This window comes from Pteropus alecto, unplaced genomic scaffold (genome assembly GCF_000325575.1).
Source record: "Pteropus alecto unplaced genomic scaffold, ASM32557v1 scaffold3, whole genome shotgun sequence".
In the NCBI taxonomy this organism is placed as follows: Eukaryota; Metazoa; Chordata; class Mammalia; order Chiroptera; family Pteropodidae; genus Pteropus; species Pteropus alecto.
In genome coordinates, this window is record NW_006442484.1 from 38075455 (window position 1) to 38091321 (window position 15867).

The window sequence follows — 15867 nt, forward strand, 5'->3', positions numbered from 1 at the left end:
GCCCCTGCTGGTTATGTCAGATCTTCTGTGAATGAGTCTTCTTCCCGCCCAATATCCGACTACATTGAGTCCTTGTGTGGCCATTTAACTGGGCTTGATATTGCCCCTTAATATTCTTTTTCTACTCCTGGCCTGAGAAGACCTTTACCTCTGACACAAGCCCACCCATCTCCTCTTTTCAGCAGGTGGAATAATTTTCCTGCCATTTTCTTGATTTCTCTATTGTCCATTCTGGTCTAGTTTGTTTTTCTTCCTATTACCTGAAATCCTTTGCCATTTTCTCTGCAAGCTTTTTTTTTGCACTAGCTGCTCTGTCTATTATAGCCACAGGTAGCTTTCCTGGGTTCTTTTCTCTTTCATTCTGGGCCCTTGAAGTAGGTGTAGCCTAGCTTTACTGAGAAATGATTTGTGTCAGTCTGCTCGAAATAGCCTTTTCTACCTCTTTTGAAAAAACACACTGATAGTCTCTCTTTGAAATCCCTCTTTTCCCCTCACATACCGATCGCCTGAACCACATGCAAATCATGTTTTTCATGTCTTCCTCTATTAGTTATAAACACTCTACCTAAAAGAAAATTCTGTCCAGTAACACTTTTTTTGCTCTTCCCACATGACCTTGCACCTTACTTTTCACAAATACTGCCCTGCTTATTTGTATATGTGATTGAACCAATGCTTTTATTTGATCCTCTCTGTCCAGAGACATGGTCAGAGCATAACTTTTGTTCTTTCATGGATGAAAGACTATAATCAGAGAGGCTGTGCATCGTCCGCCCCCCACCCCCACCCCTACCCCAGCACACAGCCAATGAACAGAGAGCTGCCACTTGGACGCTTTCTTCTGTAGACATATCTCTCTCTGGTGCCTTGCAGCATGTGGCCCAGTCATTTGTACTAGGGCTGTTAATGCCTTATAATGCTTGATGAAACAGATTCTCTCAGAGCCCTTGCTGAATTCCTGAAGAGAATGAATAGGTAGTTTTTTGCCTCATCCAGTTCAGCAGAACTGCCTCAAAATGGTTTCCAGCAACCTTACTCTGGTGTCATTTATAAGTAAGTCTTATACTTGATTTCCAAGGGGTTTCTCCTATTCTTGTTTAGTAGATTCAAATTTCAAACCAGCCCTAAGGGGTATATATAGTCCTGATACTTCCTTACCCCCAACCACAAACATTCTGTTCTTTCATATCTACTTTCTTCTTGATACTCCATTTTATGCCCTCACCCCCATTCTGCTTCTTTTGTCCTCTTAGCTTACCCATGTACCACCACTTTTCAATTTCTTTCTGTACTTACTATCTCCAAAGTTTCTCTCTGCAAACTAGTGGTTCTCAAAGTGTGGCCCCCCAGGATGAAAGCATCAGCATCATGTGGAAACTACCAAATCAGAAACACTAAGGTTGAGGCTCGGCAAGATGTGTTTTAACAAGCCCTCCAGCTGGAAGCGTGCTGGGGCCAGCTGATCCAGGCTCCTTAGTATTTCTTCCTCCAGTCCGCATTCAGCGATAACTGCATTGGTAGCTTTAAGTTGGACACGTTGGGAATATTTACAATGTGGAAATTGGCAAGCACTACAAATCAGAACTTTTAATCCTAAGATCCATTTGGTAAACATTTCTCAGCTCGCCGCTGCCTCTAGGTGATTCAGATACACACTAAAGTTTGAGAATATTTTCACAGATCATATCTGACAGTCGCCCTGCTCAGGAGGATTAATCTGTGCTCTGCTTCTTCAATCTCTTACCTTGTTCCTCCTCACATTGCTTTCTCCTTCATGCTTCAGGTTCTAGGGACAGATAGAAGATTATCGTGTGCACTCATTATTTGCCTCCTGTCCTATTAAATAATATGCAACAACAGCAGATTCTACTGAAACTCTTCCATATTCATTTCTCTTATAGTAGCTGTGCTTTCTCATTCTCTGGTTCGAGTATTTCATTTACACAGGCAAAGCTATCATGATTTTTCTCCAAAATGCTATGAATTCAGGAGTGCACTTATGATCCCTTATCTCTGTGAAGTAGCTGAAGCATTACCGATATGTGACTTGTCCAGGGTCATCTGGTTACTTGTCAAGGCAGGAGAGAGGGCAAAGTCAGAGGCAGAATGTAATCTTCTCCCTCTAGGATCGCTCATGAAGTAGTTTACCAAATGAGAAAAGAAGATATCTCTAAGCATGTTTGATTCAGAAATCAGATTGGTAAACATTAAACTCCGGAGTCATCAAATGACTTTCGTTTGTAAAGACCCGAAGCTGCAGCCGAGCATTAATTCTATTCGATTACTCTCTTTTCTTCCCTTTAAAAGTTTTCATCTTTATTTATCTTCATTTTGCACTCTACCTTCCATTGATTCCCTCATTTATTCCCGGATGCTCTGCCTGCTGCATTCAGCAAACTATTTCTTCTCTCAGATCTAGACGACTCCAAGCTGATTTTCTGTGGTTCAGTTTGCAACCACTTAAAAGAAAGGTTACAGCTTTTTCTTTTGTAGTCGGGTGGATTTGATTGTTTAAAACAAGCTTTCTTTCCAAGAATCTCACAGACTATGCAAAAGCTTAATCATCATGTCTGTGTGTAGACTAAAATAAGACCTAGGGTGCACCATCCAAGGGAGCCTGTGCTTTGATTTTTGAAGAAATAAAAGAGCTCCTTTTGTCTCCTTTTCTGCCTGAAAAATTAAATCCTAGGGTTCTTGGTTAACAATGTATTAATTCTAAAATTATACAAATATATTTCAAATCGGTCTTTTTGTTTTCTATTAAGACAGCATTTAGAATTGTGCATTTCATTTCTTCTGTACCTAAACTGTCTCCCCTTCCCCCAAGTGTTTATTCACCTGCTTTATCGCCTTTCCTGTTTTACCCATTTGGAATGCCTTTTCTTTAATCACTTTAAAATCCACAGACTTTTCTTCTGTTCTCTCCGGACCTCCCCAGGGTGCTAGCTTCAGTGAGTGGTGGATATGTTTTGTGTACACACGAGGGTCTGCATAGAGCTTTTCCCTTCAGCTGGACACCAACAACTTCCCAGCCCGGGTCTCCAGGAATCCCTCCAAGACTGCTCTCACACTACATCTCTTCCTTTCTCAGACTGTGGATGAAAGACAAAGTAAATTGTATTCTGTGCCCCATATCTTTCTCGGGTCATGAATTTCAACACCATTTTAGGAAACATTGACCTTGTACAGCTATCTTCTACTGGGAACTTTATCAGAAATTATTTTATTTCTCATATCATAAAATTGCTAACATGCAGCATGTTCAAAGTCAGCTCTCTGATTCTTCAGAACTGGCAGAGCAAAGTCCTATTGCCTTCATTCAACATTTATTAAAAGCCTGCCCAGGGAAACACAGGGACATGTGGATACCCCAGGGAGGCTAATTATTTGTTCAACATTTTCTTATTAGGGCCAGGGTTTTCAATTATTTGTATACCTTTTTCATTATGTTCAAAACGAGAGATTTATTACCTGCACTAAACATCACGTAACATTATAACTTAATCGTAATTGCCTTGCTATTGCAATTTTCTGAACCAGATAACTTTGAGGAGGCGTATAAGAGGGTTTTAAATTTAAATGATAAAATAAATCACATGTTCCTGGTAAACAGCAGCTATGCCATGCATCATGTACTTTCAGAATTTTGGCTCCCAGTGACTACGACTTCAAGCAACTGGCTAGGGGCTGGGGCCAGCGTGTGTGCAGACAGGAGGCTCTTCCCATCAGTGTAAGCAACAGCTTGTGTGCGCACCACGCATATCTTCACCAGATATGAGTAGTGACCGTGAAGGCTTTTTTATATTCTCACTCATGAGAGCTGTTTACTCTGGTGGGAACAAGACCAATTTACAAGCTGCCAGTTTCCTGTGGAAATCCGGTTTTACTGGCACACATGTTTTATTTATTCCAGTGATATTAAGTAACCCATTATGGATGCCCTTATAAGAGTCTTTGGCAGTTGCCCAGCTATCCTGCCCTTAATATACTAAAGATACTAAGGAAAAGCAAGATGCACACCATGCCTCAGAAGACCTCACTGTAGCAGATGGCGCAGAAGTGGAAACAGTTAAATTGCACAATTCGGTTATTAGACAATCAGAATATATCAGTGTTTAAAGGATATTTTTATAACAATAATCTATTTTACAAATTAAAGTCTAGCAAACTACATCCATTGTAGGCCAACCCATTCAGTCACCAGTTTTTATAAGTTTTGTTGGAACACAACCATGCTCATTCATTTACATATTGCACATTATTTGTGGCTACTTTTGAACTATAATGACAGATTTGAATTGTTGCAAGAGACCAAATGGCCCACAAAACCAAAATGTTTATTTTCTGGGCCTTTACAGAAAAGGATGGTTGACTCCTGCAATAAAATATGAATGGACCTCTTTCAAAGAGATGAGTGAGTTCAGATACTATTGGCATTTAAAGCATTGACTCAAGACTTGCTTGTCGTATTTTCTGTGCTGTGTGTCCAGGCCTAGAAACGGTAATGAAATATCACCATCATCACACTAATGATAATAAAAAACCATTAGGCATTTTTGAGTTCTTAGAATACAGCCTATGTATTAATTCTGAATTTAGTGGAAAAAAATGTTCTTTTTATTTTTTTTATCAATGCCACAAATCTGTCATTGTATTAAGAAAAAAAAAGTGAAATAAGAGAAACCAAATGTTGTTCTCTCCCTCCATTAACAGTCTGTCCCTGCGATGGAACTTTAGAACCTTGCATTTGCATTTTAAAAGTCTAAGTCTAGAAATCAGCAAATTTAAACCCATTTATATTCTAAATAAGTTCTCCATTAGAATATTTCATTTTGATTCATTAAAAAAAATAGTAAATGAATATTTTTTAATGGGATAGTTCCACTAAGTATAATTATGGCATATCCCATGATTCACCCACATCTTTATTTTGCTGCTTTTTTTTTTCTGTTTTTTCTTGTTTTAGTCCACACAGAATTTTTCTTTTTCTTTTTTTCTTTTAATTGGGGTAACATTGGTTAATACAATTATATAATTTTCAGGTGTATGTTATAATTTGACATCTGTATATTCTATTGTGTGTTTACCACCCAAAGTCCAGTTTTCTTCAGATTTTGCTACTGTTTTTATCAGAACTTTGCACTCTCAAGTTTAGTTGAACAACAGGGACTAAGCAAGTTACCAGCTGTCAATTTCCATTTCCTTTATCTCATTTGTAGGGCTGTGCCAAGAATTAATGAGATAAAACCTTAAAAACACTTAGCACTGTGGCAGACATGTGAAAAATATTAGTTTCCTTTCCTTTTTGATACATTCTGTAATATTTAAACGTCTTTTCATATCATAATGCAAATATTCCTGTCACCGTAAACTTAACAAAGGACCACCTGAGTGAAGTAGATACTGATTGTGAGGTTAAGCTTGTTTAATGTTTCTTAATAAGCATTTATCCCAATAGTTACCTGGTAATACTATTTCAAGTTATTTAAACCTACAGATGTCCTACCCCAGAGGACTGATAATGCAATAATACTGTTAAAAGAAAGGTAGCCAGGACTGTCTTTTATTGTTTCTTTCTATCACTAAATCACCTGAAACTATATTGGAATATGGAACATTAACCTCCTGGAGTCAGCAGGTTTTGAGTCTCTATCTTTAAGAAAGAATGTAATGGCCTATCAGGAGGCCTTAAATTCTGCAACCATAATATTTTTATCTTGCTATTTTTTCTAGGATTTCTTATAAACCTGCGTGGATATATTTTAGATACTTTTCAATTACAAAAAGGAAGAAATCTCTTCTAAGAATTGCAGCTTCTTTGGTCTTGCTTTATTCAATATTCAAATGCCTTTCTTTGTTCTCAGCATAATTTCAAACCCCAGCTCATAAGCTTTCGAAGACTCCCCACTGAGTACAGAATAAAATTCAGTTTCCTGATCACAAGATTTAAGCTATGAGTTAAGCTAGCCTATTCACCTACTTCTTGTTGAATACCAGGGCTCATATCTTATTCCTTTGTTCATTTCCTCAGTGCTAAGAATAGTTCCTGGCACATAGTAGGTGCTCAATAAATAGCTGTTAAATTTAACTGGTAACTAAAGTGTAAACATACAGCCTTTACAAGCACCCACTATCCGTGGCTCCCTAAATGTGTTCTGCCCCTTACAACCTTGGGGTTCTTTTCAGAACTATTGAAATGCCACCCATACTTTCAAAGCCCTGCTCCATGAAGCCTCTTTTGATTCTTCAGTAACCAACATTAATTTCTTTATTAAGTTTTCATAGCACTCCCTACATCTGGTACAGCATTAAAACAATCAATTCGTTCCACAAATATTTATTTTTTGTAAAATATTATTTGTAAAATATGTATTGAGCACCTATTCCACAATGTTCTAGGCACTGAGGATACAGTAGTGAACAAGACTGACAAAGACCTTTTTCTTAGAAAGCTTATATTCTAGTGGTCAATATGTATATTACATAAAAATACATAACATCAGACAGTGATATAGAATGACAAAAATAAAAGAAGAAAAGGAAATGGAGAATAATGGAAAGGTGACTTTTCTAGACAGGGAGGTTAGAGAAGGCCTCTCAGAGAAAAAGGCATATGAGTGGAGACCTAGATTGCTCAGAGAAGTGTGCTAGGTCTTGTGCTAGGTGCTGAAAATATAAAGACCAGTGAAGTATGTTCCTTGCTCACAACATTGTGAAGAGATCTGCCTGTTAGATGACAATAATTGCACCCTAGGGTATGCAAAGTACATTGGTACAACTGTGGAGGAAAGCCATTCGAAAAGTGTGGCTATTTTATGTGCTTCTGTGTTCTTTACTCTATTGCAATCTTGTCCAGGAAGGAACCATGTGTTATTCACCTGGACATGCCCCAGATTGCTTAGAGTCCTGTTCTATTCTAGGCCCAGCAGGCTGTTGAACTCAGCAGTGCAGTCCTCAGAGGCATCCCAGCACTTAAGCTGGAGCTGGGGGAGGAGCCGCCTGGAGTTCCTCTCTTGGTTCTCAGCAGAGGGACCTGATTGCTCTCCCCCTGTGAATTACTGTACACACTGAGAAGCACCCCCGTGGCAGCATATCTGATGAGTGGGAGAGCTGCCAAAGCAATGCAGCCAGGCCAGACCCCTGGGGCACCTGTGAGGCCATTCTCTTCCTTTCCATTTGAAAAGCTTACTGTGATCAGAGTAGGGATGTGTGGGTGGAACCCGGAGAAACTCTTTTCTTTTTCTCTCTATATCAAAAATACTCCAAGTACCCCAAGACCACACAAGGCAACTTGATTCATCTTGATTGACAAAAGCCTATTTCTCTTTTCCTCCCAGGAAAAGAAGGAATTTTAAATGGAAAGTTTAAATTCAAAGTCTTCAGAAACCCTTACTCTCATTCTCAGAGGCACATCTGAGACTTTACTATGAGATATTCAGCTGCTTTGACAAGGACGTTGGTGGTTTGGGAGGTAGAAAGAAAAAGAGCAGGTGAGAAAGAAACAGGATAATTTGTGCTCAAGTAGGAACATGGCATCATAGAATGTTCGTACACACAGGACATATACCTAATTTTGAATCTCTAATTTTATTTACTATATCATGTACGTATGAGACAACATTGTCTTGTCTCCACACGGTATCTTACCTAATGGAAAGACTATGTCTAGACTTGTGTCGATTTTGTGTTAGATGACAGTAGGCATCTAGATGTTGTGGTCGTGTTCCAGTGTAGCTCTCCAGGGTCGCAGACCGGAATGACATGATTCCATAGAACTGGAAATCTATTTCAGAGTCCTAGGTAGTCATTGCACAACAAAATGCACAACCTCTCTCCATCTCCCTGTTTCTACTCTTCCTCACTCCATACCCATTCTCTCCTTTTCTCCTGAATTACTCCCCTGAGAGCTATAAGTCACCTCCTTCAGTTATGTAAAGCTCTTTAACTCCTACCAGCTTCTACTCCTAAATTCTCATGTCCGAACACAGCATGGGGAAGAGCAGACCCAAGAGTAAAGAAACCTGCTTTTTATGGTAACCCAGTTTCCTGAATCTATGTAAACACCCGGCATTATGTTTTGATAGTATTCCTAATAACATTAAGAGAAACAATGTATTTTATTGGGTCAAACTTTCTTGTTCTTTTCATCTGTGGCTGGTGACAAGCTCATATGTAAGCAGATTGGTGTTTTATTCAGAAGCCATTTAGAAATTGCCTGAGTTATTGGTGCTTAATGTATATTTATTCAGTGAGAAAGTATGAATACATGCATGTGTAACTAGATGTGTGAATGAATGGATAAATTGGGAGTATATAGGTGAGGAACTCTTTGAAGGATTGAATAACATAGGAAGGTGATCTGTATGTTTTTAGGGATTTGAGAGTGAGGATAACTGTTCCATCTCCAACAGTAAGACGTGTCTTGAGGTGCTTTCCCAGTAACGATGTATTTGTATTATTCAAATCCCTCTCTCCCAATTAGTTCTCATATCTAATAGCACTGATATGCAAGACAGAACAGGTGATCGATCACTATTACCATGTATGATCTTGGCTTCACTAGAACCAAATTAACAAATCAACCACATACCATATTTATCATGAATGGGCAGGTGACTTTAAAAACATACACATATGATATTTGTATATGTAAGTAACGTGTGTATTTAAATTCTAGCGAAACTTAGACTCTATGGAGATTTTCCCACTCATTCCAAAATTCCATTGTGTTAATGCTGCTACATTTTTATATTTTTTAAATAACTAGAGTTTCAAGCATTTAAATTCTTTGGGTTTTTACCAGTGCTGGAGCAGAGCACACAGAGATTTGGTTTTTGACTGGCAGACTGAGACGGAGGGCCATCACTGAGAAGCAGGCCTGACCCCTGTGTATGACGACCGGCAGTCCTATTCATAATACGTGGGCTACTCCGTTTTGATCTAGGTCAGTTTTTTTGTTTTCGTTTTGTTTTGTTTTTAGCTAAAATATCTGGTGTAGTGGAAAGAAGTGTGACAGAAAATATTGCTGGATCAAATAGGCGGGTCACAGAGCTATGATTCTGGGTTAATTAAACAAGGCTATAGCAGGAACTCATAAAATAGCTTGCAATTAAAGGAACCAAGACCAAGTCCTGAGTGGGATGAAAGAACTAAACAAGACTAGGGCTCTGCTAACAAAGCTTAAATTCTAACAGAGAAATGGAATCAAATCTGGAACTGAGAATGAGGCTGCTTCGAACTGCCTGGATCTTTATATGGAGATTTGGCAGAAATGCTACTATCCAGTGGATTTGAGTCTGCCCTGAGAAGAACAGACTAATTATATACCTGGCATGCAAATACAGATGGTGCTATTAATATATTTCCAAACTCATTCTTATTGGCTTAGAATTAGGTGGGATTAGTATTTATAGCTGATTGTGATGGGACCAGCAAGGAATGACACATTCATAGCCATTATGGAACGGTTTGTGCTCTTAAACATACTTTATGAAATTCTGCGAATAAGTACTTGTGCTTATATTTAAGAGAATTTTGGAAATATGAAGCATATGGTCATAAGTGCTGGGGAATAGGATGACTCATTTAAGTAATGCGACTTCATGAATGTATTAAACATTTTTATTGTCTTATGTTCAGAAAACTATAGAAGTGTTTCTTAAAGTACAAAATAGAGAATTTATAATCTTCCTAAGTTTTCTACTTTTTATGATGTTCACTGCACAAAAGTTGTAAAGTTCAAACCAGTGTAAAGAAAAAAGGTTTTGTTTTGTTTTGTTTTGTTTTGTTTTGTTTTAACTGTGATGCTATCACCACCAAGACAACCAACATTAACATTGTGGTTTTTGTCCCAGTGTTTTTGTATGTATTATTATATAGTTGCTACATATCATTAAACATTTCTTTCCTAATCTGTTCTATTTTTTCACTGAACACTGTATAATGCATTTTCTAGTACTATTAAAACTTCTACAAAATCTTATTAATTTTATGGGCTACAAAAATAACCCCTCATACAGATAGAGCCTCATTTTGCTCAACTATTTTTACAGTATCGAGCATTCAGGTAGTTTTTAATTTGTCACTGTTAGCATTACTTAATGATGAACATGTTTGGGTATAAATAATTTTCCAAACTTTTTATTATATCTTTAAAGTTGACTCCTGATTCAAAATTATTTTTATTCAAAAAAGGAGTTTTTTTAAAGGTTATTTGTATACATTAAGAAATTGCTTTCTGAAAATGTTATAATTTATAAACCAATTAGAAGTATAGAAAAGTACTCATCTCTTTGTACTGTTGTCACAATTTAAGATTATTATAATTTTGTGTTATTTGCTAATTAGATGCAAGAAAATTGTACTTTGCTGTTTTGATTTTTTATTTCTTTGATTATTAGTGAGGTTGAATACTATACAGACTTTAAACATTTGACTATTATGTTTGTCAGCTTTCTATTTATGAACTTTGCTCATCAATTATTTTTAAAAATGTTCCATGAACACAAAAAAAGTACAGCAAGTTCTCATTGATAGTAGTTATTTTCCATAAACTCCCAGTGAACACTAAGTTAGCAAATACTGAACTATTGTTCCTAAGAGAAATACAAGGTTAGATTTCTGGGAGACTCTGGTCATAACATTTTCATCCACCGAACAATACATATCTTATGTAGTGTGTTTCTATTTGAAAACACCTTATTTAATACATATTGTTGATTGATTAACAGTAAACTTACTGCCTACAGCACTGTAACTCAGGCCTGAACAAAGCTCATCGAACACATGGATTTTCTCCATGAGACACATCACAGCTTTCTTGTGCTTGTCAACACTAACCAGCACTTCAGCACTACACTTTGGGGCCATTTTAAATAGCAAAATCACCAACAAAAAGCACAAAAGTGCAAGTAATGTGGCACTAACCATAGCACGCTAAGGATGCTTGTTTAACTGGAAGAGCTAAAACAAGAAGGCAGACATTCACCTTGCTCAGTCTCAGCTGGGAGCGTGTGGCAACTCAAAATTTTCACCACTCTGTGCGTGTCTGTGAATGATTGTGAAAGTACCACAAGTATTGATTTGGGGGTTACCAATAAGTTTTAGTGAGTAGGAGAATTCACAAACACAGAATACATGAATAATGAGTACTGACTGTATCTTCATATCTTAGTGATCTGGGTATAGGTGAATGGTGATAAATATGGGTGAGTAAAGAAGTGAATGGCAGATAAATATAAATCAATTCATTCTAAATGGAACAAGTAAAACCTGTAATTTTGAAATATATATAGGGTTTGTCATATCAACAATAAGGAAAGAGCAAAATAAGAATGACGAAGCCAATATGCTGACACCTGAGTAGAAACAGCAGACAGGAAATGGAAAGGCCACCAACATGAAGCCAAACAGAGGTGAATGTGAATCTCATTTATCATCTCATGACCTTGACTGAGAACCACCCTGATTCTCTTTTTTCCTCCACAAAATCAAGGTTAAAATATCCTCCTTAGATTAAATGTCTCTTAGAGCTACATATTGTTTTCTATTCACAGTTATAACCCTAGGACTTTACATAATTCCCAATGTATGTCAATTATATGTCAGATACTCAAAATGTACCAAAAGCAAATGCAAGAACAAAAAAAGTATTTAAGTCCAGAATATTGTACATTTAAAGTATAGAATAAAGCATTTTAATTTTAAAACTCTTGTCAGATGGGGCTAGTCACTGCTAATAAACAGTTAACACCTATTGATTGTTCTATTTCAAATACTCTACTGCTTTATATAAATGATTTTTGTGAATTCGAATTATATAAATGATTTATTGATTTCTTTATTTTTACTTAACATTTATATAGCACTTACTATGTGCCAAGCATTGTTTAACACTTTACAAACACTAATTTATTTAATCCTTGTAACAACACTGTGCAGTAGGTATTATTATTATTAAAACCATACTCTGTGCATGATGCATAGAGAAAATAACCTGTCCAAGGTCACACAGTAAGAAAATGGCAGACTTAGGATTTGAACTAAGGGCTTTGGCTTCAGAGTTCACGTTTATAACCTCTATTTAGTCACAATGACCCTAGGAGATTGCATATAAAGAAACAGTGATTAAGTAATTGACGTAAGGTGGCAATGAACCTAGTGGTTGCGTCTGACTCCAAAGCCTGTGTCATTAGGGTTTATAGCTCCAGGCCACTAGTGATCTGGTAATAAAACAACAAAAGCTTACAATGGTTTACTTCTTAAGATGCTTCTAACTGCTTCAAAGACACAGACAACTTTCTTTCTCTATTTCTATTTTAATAATGCAGCTACATAGTTTTGGCATAATTCTAGATTTTGTCTGTGTCCTGGGAGCAGGTTCTCATGGAATATAAGAAGGAAGAAGAAAGAGTATTAGCCCATTCCGGAACTAAGGAAGGGAGGCGGTACATTGTCAAGATTAACGGGTTGAGCTGCGTACTGACACATTCTGCATTCAAATCGGGCTGCTCTGCTACCAGCTGTGAGGTGTTCTACCTATTCAAACCAAGATTGTATTGATGTGAGGATTTACTAAATTAATGCCTATAAAGCACTAAGAAAGGTCTGTGGCATATAGTGAACTTACAAATAAAACTTCATTAATAAAAGCAGTACTTTAAAATTATCCAAGTTTGTCTCTTACGCAGTTTTCACTTCTTGTGTACTAATAGTTTTCCAAATTTTTGTGGTTACACACCTCTATCATTAAAATTGGCATGCATGCCCATATCCTTATTTTATGTATACATTATGGAAATGTATTGCTCTAGTAATAGATTGCATGCACTTTTAAACTAGACCACAGCAATGGTTCACCAAGGTCTAGTTTATCTTTTCCCAGTACCCCTGAAATGCCCTAGGTACCCTGGATCATTGTACCTCTCCTCCATAAAGAGTTCTTTGCTCAAGGGTACCTGTGGCCTCCTCCAGTCTTTTCAAGTCCAATGACTTACTAAAGAAAAAGGTAACTTCTTCTGTTGAAGGAAAGTAATTATATCCATTACCATCTGGGAACAATAATAGTCCCTTTACTCTCCCAATATGATTCACATACTCAAAAAACATTTTGGGTTATCCCTACTGAATCCTTTATCAAAGGCCAGAAGTCTGGGTGGGGTCCAAGGCAGAGTCTACCTTACATTGATTTTAATTCTCACTTTTTTCCTATTTCCAACTCTAATGCCCAAGAGCCTCTTTGGTGAGTAAATTGGTCTCCGGCAGGGGTCAGAGATGAATATTTTGTTTGTGTAAGTCACTTACAAATCAGATTTGGAGACACTGAAGACTGTGTGTACATGAGAGGGAGGTCAGAGAAACTGGTTAATGGAGACCAATGTGAGCCAAAGTCTGGAATCTGAATTTGCTCCAGATGATAAAAGAAACGTAGAAATTATTGAGAAGTGATGATCTTAAAGAAATAAGGTATAGTCATCATTCTGCTTATTTTTTTTTTTTTTCTCTTCTATTCCAAGGAATATAAACTGCTTAAATGTAGAAGGAAAAGAAACTCTTCTCCCTTACACGGTCCAAAACTGGGGTTATTTTGGCTTTGGAAAAAAATATTTCTTGTAACAAATAACCCATATGTCATAAGAGTAACATATCAAAGGGCAAACATAGATCCTTTGCAACTGTTTCTATGCATCCAGGGGCCACCCTACGTGCCCCACAGATATGATAGGAGAGCTATAGCTGGACCACTCCTTGGAGCTGCTAAAATCATTCCAAAGATCTTTGGGCTTATTTTCTCCTTGGGCAACATGTTTGCAAAGAGAAGTACCTGTGAGCAGTGAAGAGACCTAGAGGAAAAATGCTATATCTTATAGTAATAAAAATACCTCATTAAGTGTAGTTTAGGAAACTTTTTAGTTCATGTACTGTAGGAAAAGATTTTTTCTTTATATGTGTTTTTTGAATATTGCTTTCACATACTAAGTGATAGTTATGACATACATGCTTGTGAGATTATCATTTTACAAGCATGATAGTGTTTAATAAGAATAGAAACCTGTCAATAAATCCCACTCATTTAATAAACGACTATGTATTGAATATCTGCTGTATAAAAGATACTATTCCAGGTTCCTGGAATACATGAATGAACAAAATAAATAAAAATTCTGTTGAGACACTCCTACATGGGTTTTTGCATTCCTACATGTCTTTCTGAGGACACCAAGAATGCACTGACATGACCCCTCTTTACCTGTGCCAGTTCTCAGTGTTTATAGCAAGCAGTCTTACGGGACGAGGTAACGTCACCTTCTGGGACAAAAAACAAGCTTGCTTACTGATCACGGAAAAAGTGTTTTCCATGATCATCGTGCCTTTGATATAGTGAAAACCTTCTGTGTGTATAGTATCTATTTGGCTCTTCCACGTTGCCCCTGTAGAATTTTGGAGGACAAAGAGTACCAACAAGCACGTGATATTCATGACGCTTGATATGCTGTGAATAATAAAGTTCTTTGTTCTGACCCATGATTCTCATGTCTTTTGCTCTTATCCATGAAACAACAGGACAAATGTTTAACTTTAGGATAAAATGAGCCCCAGACATGACATTCAATTTATATTCTAGCCCATATAGTTTTAGTTCTGTTCTGCCTGCTTTCATATTTCAATAAAAATTTAAAATCTCCCTTATTTCTGCACCTTGTCTCAGGATCTCATCAACTAGATCTTTTTACTATGTCTCATCACCAAAAAGAGAAAAATTATCTGTTGTAGGACATGCCTGTATAATATTTCATAGGAAGTTAATAAATCTTATACAATATGATTTTATTTTTATAGGACATCCATTGCTCTAAGGCAAAGATGACAAAAACAGAACATTGTAGATCTATCATTAATGGACTGCTAAAGGCAAGAATTTCAGTCATATTTTTTGCTGGCAGTCAATACCAATTAGTGATGTTTTATCAGCAGGATTTCTCTTTCAAAATCATTTTATAGTATTCAGGTAACTGTTCCCCTGACCAGCTATTTGGTTTTTAAAAATGGGTTTACAAGTTTATTATTGATGAATTGTTTAAAGGTTTATTATGATGCCAGAGTTGGTTTGTTATGCTAGATCTTCTGATGTATAAAATATAGCATATTTCAAATAGTTTGTAATACAAAAGTTAGGTATACCCTCTAGCCATGAGGGTGATGTGTCCTCTCTTCGAAACATTTATTTTAATTGAAAAGTACCCCAGGAAAATAAAGTATCTAGAAGAAGGAAGACGTGTTGACTATGAGGCCTCAGGAGAAAGCCGTCATCTTATTGTTTAAAATGAAGGGAAATATATTTAGGAAATGTAAATGTTTATTTATTTAGCCCAGAGTTCACATATCCATTCGTGTAATTTAGCTGACCAAACACTTATCAAATGAGTTGTAGGTGCCCAGCAGTATGCTATATACTGAGGGCTCCCCAGGGAGTAAGATGCAGTCCTCATCTTCTAGGTCTTAATCGAATCCTAGTGGAGGAGAGGCACGTACTCATTTTGTCGATACCAAGGCTGGGGTGCTCTGGAAAGGTGTAGATAGAGCAGACACCTTATCCTAAGGTTCTATGAAAGCCTTCCTGGAGTTGACATTTAAGCTGAGTCTCATTTTTATTTTCCAGTAGATATTGGGTGATAATTCTATACTAGACATTGTATTTAATTCTATACTAGACATTCATGGTTTTAAAAAGCGTTAAAACAGACAATGAGGGATATTATGAAAACTAAGCATATGCTCAACCCCCCAAAATAGATATTTTTTATAGAAAAGTCGTAGATAAAAGTTTGTCTTTTGGGTTTTGATTTACAACCCTTCCAGATCACTCAC

The 15867-nt window shown here is 36.9% G+C and overlaps 1 protein-coding gene across 1 annotated transcript in view; it reads left to right on the forward strand.

Annotated features, from left to right (window-relative positions):
- The window catches only part of CSRNP3 (cysteine and serine rich nuclear protein 3), a 61376-nt gene that overhangs the window by 21490 nt on the left and 24019 nt on the right, over positions 1-15867 (forward strand). The window lies entirely within an intron of this gene.